This window comes from Suncus etruscus, chromosome 13 (genome assembly GCF_024139225.1).
Source record: "Suncus etruscus isolate mSunEtr1 chromosome 13, mSunEtr1.pri.cur, whole genome shotgun sequence".
Classification (NCBI taxonomy): Eukaryota; Metazoa; Chordata; class Mammalia; order Eulipotyphla; family Soricidae; genus Suncus; species Suncus etruscus.
Window position 1 is genome coordinate 99,362,979 of NC_064860.1, and position 8,044 is coordinate 99,371,022.

Consider the following 8,044-nt stretch of genomic DNA (forward strand, 5'->3'; position numbering starts at 1 on the left):
GAACCTTGTAAGACAACAGGTCTGACTGGAGTCTGAGGTCACTAGGGAGGATGGCCCGGCAGGGGAGCAGCGCTTGACTCAGCGAGACCAGAAATGTTCCAGCACAATTCTAGAAACAAACAGAAAGAATACTGGAACAATTGTCAGGCCAACCACACGTAGAGTTGCATTGCCCCATGAGGAACTCTGGACAGGTCCTCAGGGGAAGGGCAGACAGGCACATTCAGGACCAAGGGCAGATGCCCTGCCTGGCTCTCCTATGGCACTGAAAACACCATTTCTTTCCTGCTCAGAGACCCTCAAGTTCATCTGTGAGGAAAACCATTTGGCCTCAAGCTTTCTTTTCAGTACATTTTCAGTTTTCAGCTCAGTTTCTTAAGGAAATAAAAGGTCACTTGACTCGAGGGGTGGAGTCAGGCCTTGGCAAGATGGAGCCATCCTCCTTGCTGTGCTCCAAGTCCAGGCTGCTGGTCCCCGCCAAGCTCCTGAGCACCTGTTGGCACAGGCAAAGTTCTATGTGTGGGAGCCGTTAAACGACAAACCCAACTGGCTCAAAGTTGGGCACTTCCATGGTCTCGTGGGGCTTGCTCATCAAACAACATAATGAGGATGTTTCAGAGTGTAAGAGAAGAAATGGATTGGAATAAATTTTTGGAATAACAAGACAGTATACTCAGCAATTCCTCTGGATCTACACATTCTGTTGGTTGTAAATAGGAAATCAAAGGTTACATGTGACTATGTTAAGTCAGCATTTGTTTTGCATCATAAAATGAAAAATGAAAAATTATATCTGTGGCTAAAAAGAAAAGGTCACTTGACTTCATTTCTTCTCTGCTCCTCTAGGTGACAGCTGGGTCTTTTCACACACAGGTCCATGATGGACATCAAGTAGTTCAGACATCACCTGTTGTCCCTTTGTGGTCTCCACCTGGAAGAAACAGACCAACACAGAAGTGTAAAGGACATTGTCACCTGCTGGTATTTTCAACAGGATAGGGACTGTCTGGACAAGTGGGAGAAGTGTGACATGAGGAAGGGGTGACCAGGGTGACAGACCAAAGAGGGGACTCAGCTGGCTTGATAAACCATTTTTTATTCCTCATATAGGTTGCTCTTAGCTTTATGAATCACACTAAAGGCTTATTAATATTCTCAAAGTACCAGATCTTGGCTCGATGAGTTTTTTCTGTTAACATTTTCTTTCACTTTTTGGTGGGGAGGCATGGTTTGAGTCACCTCTGGCAGTGCTCAGAGGTTACTCCTGGCTCTGCATTCAGAAATCACTCTTGGGGATTAGAGTGATAGCACAGCAGGTAGGGTGTTTACCTTGCACACAGCTGACTTGGCTTTGATCTCCTGTGACCCATAGGATCCACCAGGATTGATCTCTGAGCACAGTCAGGAGTTATCCCTGAGACTGATAGCCATGGCCTCAAAGTAAGTCTCATATACAGCATTAATAGACAAGTCTGGGGGCTGGAGAGATAGCATGGAGGTAGGGTATTTGCTTTACATGCAGAAGGACAGTGGTTCGAATCCTGGTATCCCATATGGTCCCCCGAGCCTGCCAGGAGTGATTTCTGAGCGTAGAGCTGAGAGTAAGCCCCTGAGTGCTGCCAGGTTTGACCCAAAAACCAAAACCAAAACAAAACAAAAAAACAAGAACATTTTAGTTATAGTCCGCAAAGTATGGTGTCCTGCTTTTCATGAAACTTGAAATATTTTAATGAACCTTCAGTTTAATTTTTTTTTACCATTGGCTAATTAGGATTATTGATTTCTAAACTTTTGGGATTTTCAACTCTCTTTTAATTACTGGCTTCTAATTTAATTCCATTGTAACCAAATGATACGTTCTACTCTGTATAGTTCAAATCCTTTTAAATTTGTCAAGACTGGTTGGGGCCGTGGTGGCGCAGTGGTAGGGCTGCAAGTTGCTTGCAAGTGGCTGGCCTAGAATGAACCTATCCCCTAGAATCCCAGATGGTCCCCCAAGCCAGGAGCTATTTCTGATCACATGATCAGAAATATCCCTTAGTGCCACTGGGTGTGGCAAAAAAAAAAAAAAGGACTGGTGTCATGGAGCTGAAGAGATAGTACAGTGAGTAGGGTGCTTGGCTTGTACACAGTCAACTGAGTTTAATCTCTAGCATCCTATATGGTCCCCCAAGTCTTCCAGGAGTGATTGCTGAGTTCAGGGCCAGGAGCGAGCCCTGAGCATTTTTGTGTATTACCCCAAAACAAAGCAAAACAAAAAGTGATCCCTGAGCACAGAGCCAGGCATAAGACCTCAGCATTGCTGGGTATGGGTCCTGCCAAAACAAACAAATAAAAATACTTGGTTTATGTCCCTAATATATGGTTTATAAACATTTGAAAAGACCAGTAGGCCAAATAATCTAGAAAGGTTAGCTACCTCACATTGAACATCTTGGGTTCACAGCTAGTGTGAGAGAAGTGTCAAGCTCTCCTTCTTTTAATTGTGTTTTTGTATAATTCTCTCCAATTCCATCAGTTTTTGTTTCATTATTTTCAAGCTCTTATCACATAATTTTACATTAAGGATTGTTAATTTTTCTTGATGGATTGGACTATAGGGTTATAAAATGCTCTTTATTTCTGATACTATTCCTGTGTCTAAAACATGCAATGCTAATAATGTAGTGTTTTTGCTTTTTTTTCTTGGGATGAATGTTTTCAAGGTAGTTTTTCTTTTGCTTTTATCAACTTTATTTTGTTTGTTTTTGGGTTACACCTGGAAGCCCTCAAGGGTTACTCCTGGCTCTGCGCTCAGAAATCACTCCTGGCAGGCTCAGAGGACATATGAAATGCCGGGAATCGAACCAGGGTCTGTTCTGGGTTGGCCGAGTGCAAGGCAAATGCCCTACTGCTGTGCTATCACTCGGTCCCATGCTCTTATCTTCATGGTTAAATTTTTTTCCCTTGAGTACAATACACTCCAGCCATGCTCAGGGGACCAGACAGTACAGGCAACTGAGTTCAGGACCTCCAGCCATGCTCAGGGGACCAGACAGTACAGGCAACTGAGTTCAGGACCTCTGCATACATGTGCTCAAGCACACACACACACACACACACACACACACACACACACACACACACACACACCTGCATGCTCAGGGGACCAGACAGTACAGGCAACTGAGTTCAGGACCTCTGCATACATGTGCTCAAGCACACACACACACACACACACACCTGCCGACCCAGCCATCTCTCTGGTCCTAAATAAACAAACACCCCTTCCCTCCTTTCCTAATTCCTATTGTAGTGAGCAGAGATGATGCACACGCATGGCTGTGGTGGACACCAGTTGTGGTGGACACCAGTTGTGGTGCTCACATACTCAGCTGCATGGCTCCCTGAGGGCTATGCCCTTTCAAATGTCATGCTCCCACGGGTACTCCCCGCACTGAGCTATGATGCTTGCATGCGTTCTACTTATATTGCTCACTGAGAGTCAGCATGGAGCTCACATACATGCTGACCAAAGATCATGCTTCCTAGCCTTAGTGCTCAGACAGCATTTCGTTGCAGGGCTCATGGGGCTTGCACCCCTGCCCCTTTGTTATGAAGCTCACACCTGGCTGTTATGCTTCTGTAAATGATGTGCAGTGCAGGGATCAAGGACAGAGAGCATAGGCCAGAGTGATAGCACAGAGGTAAGACATTTTGCCTTGCATGCTGCCAACCCAGGATGAGCCCGGGTTTGATCCCTGGCATCCCATATGGTCCCCTGAACCATCCAGGAACAATTTCTGAGTGCAGAGCCAGGAGTAACCCCTGAGCATGGCCAGGTGTGGCCCAAAAACAAGAACAAGAGAGCAGAGCTGCCAGACTCAAGAGCAGTTCTCAGGATTCCAGCCCTCTGCTGCAGCAGCACTAGGGACTGCACTTGCAACCTAAGTGCTCTGAGTTGCTGAGCTACCTACAGGCCATTCCATTTTCCTATGCCAGCACAGGTGGACTATGCCATTCTAGGGCACACGATAGATCCCCACAAGCCAAATGTCCCTTCTACCTGGAGTGTCACATTTTCATAGGCAATAGAAGTATTTAAGTGGCCTCTGCATTGCTTTGCTTGGGCTGAGCAGCTTGGAGAGCAGAAGTGCAGTTTCTCAGTGCTAGGGGCTGGTACCCGGATCTGGGGTCTGAGGGCTGGGTCCTTGGATGCTGCTTCCTCACCACAGTGCCATGTGTCCTCTGAGGCGGCCCTTCTTATAGGACACCAAACCTAGAGCAGCCCTTACTCTACAATCTGACCATTCATCTTCTCTTCTGAAAGGCCCAAGCTTCAAATTCAATCACACAGGTATCTGAGGGACGTGATTCAGTGCCTAAGAATGGGGTTTAAATCCTGCTTTCTTGGGCCGGAGCGAAAGCCCAGCAGTAAGACGTTTGCCTTGTACGTGGCACAGGACGACCCCGGTTCAAATCCTGGCATCCCATATGGATCCCCGAGCCTGCCAGGAGTAATTTCTGAGTGTAAAGTCAGGAATAAATGAGTGCCATTGGGTGTGACCCCAAAACAACAACAAATCCTGCTTTCTTTTTGTCCCATCTGTTGGTTTTATTTTTTCTTCTTTTTTGGAGGGAGGTGGGGTGGGGTAAATATTTTCCTGGAGGTATTCAGGGATCAATCCTGGTGGTAAAGGTAATGTGCTGGGTTCTACCTGTCATTGGTCAAACTGGAACTGGCTGCATGCAAGGGAAAGTGCCTCAACTCTTATATTATCCACCCCTCCCCTATTCCTCCTTATCAATTTACCTTTTATTGTTTGTGGTTTATTCCAGAGGTCCTTACAGCTTCCCCTCACTTCTCAGAGTTGCACTATTCTTTCATGAGGAGGTAGGGCTTACTTACTGAACAAAATTTAGTTTTTCCTTTTAAAGTTAATTGGGGCAGAGAAGGCTACACCTGGTGGGGCTCAGGGCTTATGTCTGGCTCTACATTTAGCAATCACTCTTGGTGGGACTCAGAGCATCAAATGTACTACCAGGGATTAAAACCAGGTTGGTTGCATGCAGGGCAAATGCCCTACCCACTGTACGTTTGCTCTGGCCCCTAAATTAGTTTCTAAAAACTCCTTCCCCAAAGGGGAAAGCCTTCTGTCTTTATCACATACCGCTTTCTAGTTTTCATTTTGGAGTGAAGACCACAGCTCCCGTCTGGTCTGTTCCCTGCAGCCTGAACAAGACCGTTTCCACTAGGGCGAGGGTCCGGACAGGTTTTTCTTGACACTGTTGGTTTCCTATCAATACGGAATGTTTAGTTGGCTACTTTATTTCCCCCACTTGCAACACTACTTAAACATCATGATTTACAAAGTTATTCATAATAAAGTCATTTCAGGTATTCAATATTCCAACCCCAACCCCAACATCGGGGCCTTCCCTTCACTACTTAATTCCCTAAACCCCTTCACTAATTACACAAGGTACCCACCCACACCCATCCACCCCAGCTTGCTGGCACAAAATAATTAGCTTTATATTGCTTATTACAATATATTTCTCTCATAATATTACTTAAGTTACTGCATGAGGACTTGCTGAGCTATTGCTTTTGTTCCTTGAGCCTAGTGGGCTCCTACACACCTTTTCCATCATTTTCTGCATTCCTTCGCTCCCGAGCTGTGCCACTAGGATGATGAAGTACCATGGAGTGTCAGGCCCATCAGTTCAGCAGGGTGGCAGCTTTTCGCCCAAGGAGGCCATTCTATTCATCCCTTTAACACTGTTGCATGGCTCCAGGTATCTGTGCCCACAGTACCTTTGTCCACCTTCTTTTTTTTTTTTTTTTTGGTTTTTGGGTCACACCCGGCAGCGCTCAGGGGTTCCTCCTGGCTCCACGCTCAGAAATCACTCCTGGCAGGCTCGGGGGACCATGCCTGGATTCGAACCACCATCCCTCTGCTTGCAAGGCAAATGCCCTACCTCCACGCTATCTCTCCACCTTCTATAACAAGTGTGTTGCTGTCTTTACCCATAGTTGGTTATCACCATATTGTTGTGCTTTGGGGCTTGTCTGTGTAGTTATTATGTGGGGCAACATGATTACTTATGTTTTTTCCTGGGACAGAGCAATAGAATAATGGGTAGGACATTTGCCTTGCATGTGGCCAACCTGGGTTCGATCTCGAGCATCCCATATGGTCCCCCAAGTCTGCCAGGAGTGATTCTTTTTTTTTGTGTGTGTGGTTTTTGGGTCACACCCGGCAGTGCTCAGGGGTTATTCCTGGCTTCACGCTCAGAAATTGCTCCTGGCAGGCACGGGGGACCATATGGGACGCTGGATTCGAACTGATGACCTCCTGCATGAAAGGCAAACACCTTACCTCCATGCTATCTCTCTGGCCCCAGGAGTGATTCTTGAGTGTAGAGTGAGGAGTAACTCCTGAGTACCACTGGGTGCAGCCAAAAAAATAAAAAATAAAAAAAATAAAGATTTTTTTTCCCTCTTCCCTCCATCCCTCTTTATTGCTGGGACTCCCATTCTAGCATTCAATGTTACCGTTCAATAGATCACAGAACCTTTAAGCCCAATGGTCACTGCAGACATGTCTCTCCTGTTCCAAAACAGCCTGCCACTGTACTTGAGAACATGAGGGAAGGGACATGGAGTCACATTTCACACCCACAATATAATGGAGTCTGGGGCTGCCTCAAGCTATACAAACTCACTGTACCCTGAGACCAGTGCAAGCAAGTCATTCCAGAGCAACAGCTAGAGCAGCACCATCCCCAGGGATTCTTAAAATCATCTGCTACCAACAAGTCATCACATAAAAACGTTTTTTGTGCACTAAAGATAACAAATAGTTCTAAAGTCACCCACACCTCCTTTATACTCCCGGGTTAAGAAACAATTCAGGACATAACCCCTCAGAGGAGCCAGAGAAATAGGACCAGGGTCATGACACTGGGCTCAAATGTGTCAACCCTAATTCGATTCCTGAAGCTACATAATGGCTCCCAGAACCAGGAATAGCCCTGGAGCACTGCTAGGTGTAGCTGCAACCATACCTATGCCTGGAGAACAGGGATGCAGATTACATATCATTTAGGGCTGTATTCTGCAGAATTGCCTTCTCAGACTTCATGGGCATCTACCGACATCCATCTCCTAAACTATGGAGAGTTGTCTTAGACATAGAATTGCCCTCTCCACCTGCCTCCTAGAGAGTCGAGCACAAAATCTGAGGTCCACAAATCTCACCCCTAGCAGGTCTCATGCGCTGACATCCCTCTCAACTCCATCTCAATTCCCAGCCCGATCTCCCTCCCTCTCTCTCTCTCTCTCTCTCTCTCTTTTTTTTTTTTTTTTTTGGTTTTTGTGTCACACCCGACAGCGCTCAGGGGCTATTCCTGGCTCTATGCTCAGAAATAACCCCGGAAGGCTCAGGGGGACTATATGAGATGCCGGGATTCAAACCACCATCCTTCTGCATGCAAAGCAAACACCCTACTGCTGTGCTATCTCTCCAGCCCCTCCCTGTCTCTTAATAATGACCTATTGTTAATTCTGTTTGCTGAGATGAACAAATGAGGAAGCAGTGGTACACAGTATTAATTCATTTATTTTATTATCTGAAAAAAATTTGGAACTATATAGCAAATATATTGGTTGTAGAGTCCAGGAGGTAAGTTAATATTTCCAGTTAGAAAATCTTCCAAGGATAGTATTGGAAACTGACATGATATGAGTGAAGACAGAAAGTGGTTCCTGAGGAAACCCTGTACCAGATTCACAATCTGCTATTGGTAACTAAAGATAAAATACCTTGAGTACAAAGAATCTTTAGAATCCTGGTGGCCCAGAGCACCACAGTTAAGCATCACTGAGGTTGGCCACAGGCCCTCAGAGCTCTGCAGGAGTAGCCCTATTAGAAAAGAGAATACCTGGGCCCGGAGAGATAGCACAGCGGCGTTTGCCTTGCAAGCAGCCGATCCAGGACCAAAGGTGGTTGGTTCGAATCCCGGTGTCCCATAAGGTCCCCCGTGCCTGCCAGGAGCTATT

The 8,044-nt window shown here is 46.1% G+C and overlaps 1 pseudogene; it reads left to right on the forward strand.

Moving 5' to 3' along the window:
• Positions 1-428: 428 nt before the first annotated feature.
• LOC126025687 (NADH dehydrogenase [ubiquinone] 1 subunit C1, mitochondrial-like) lies at positions 429-647 on the forward strand (annotated as a pseudogene).
• Positions 648-8,044: the final 7,397 nt, after the last annotated feature.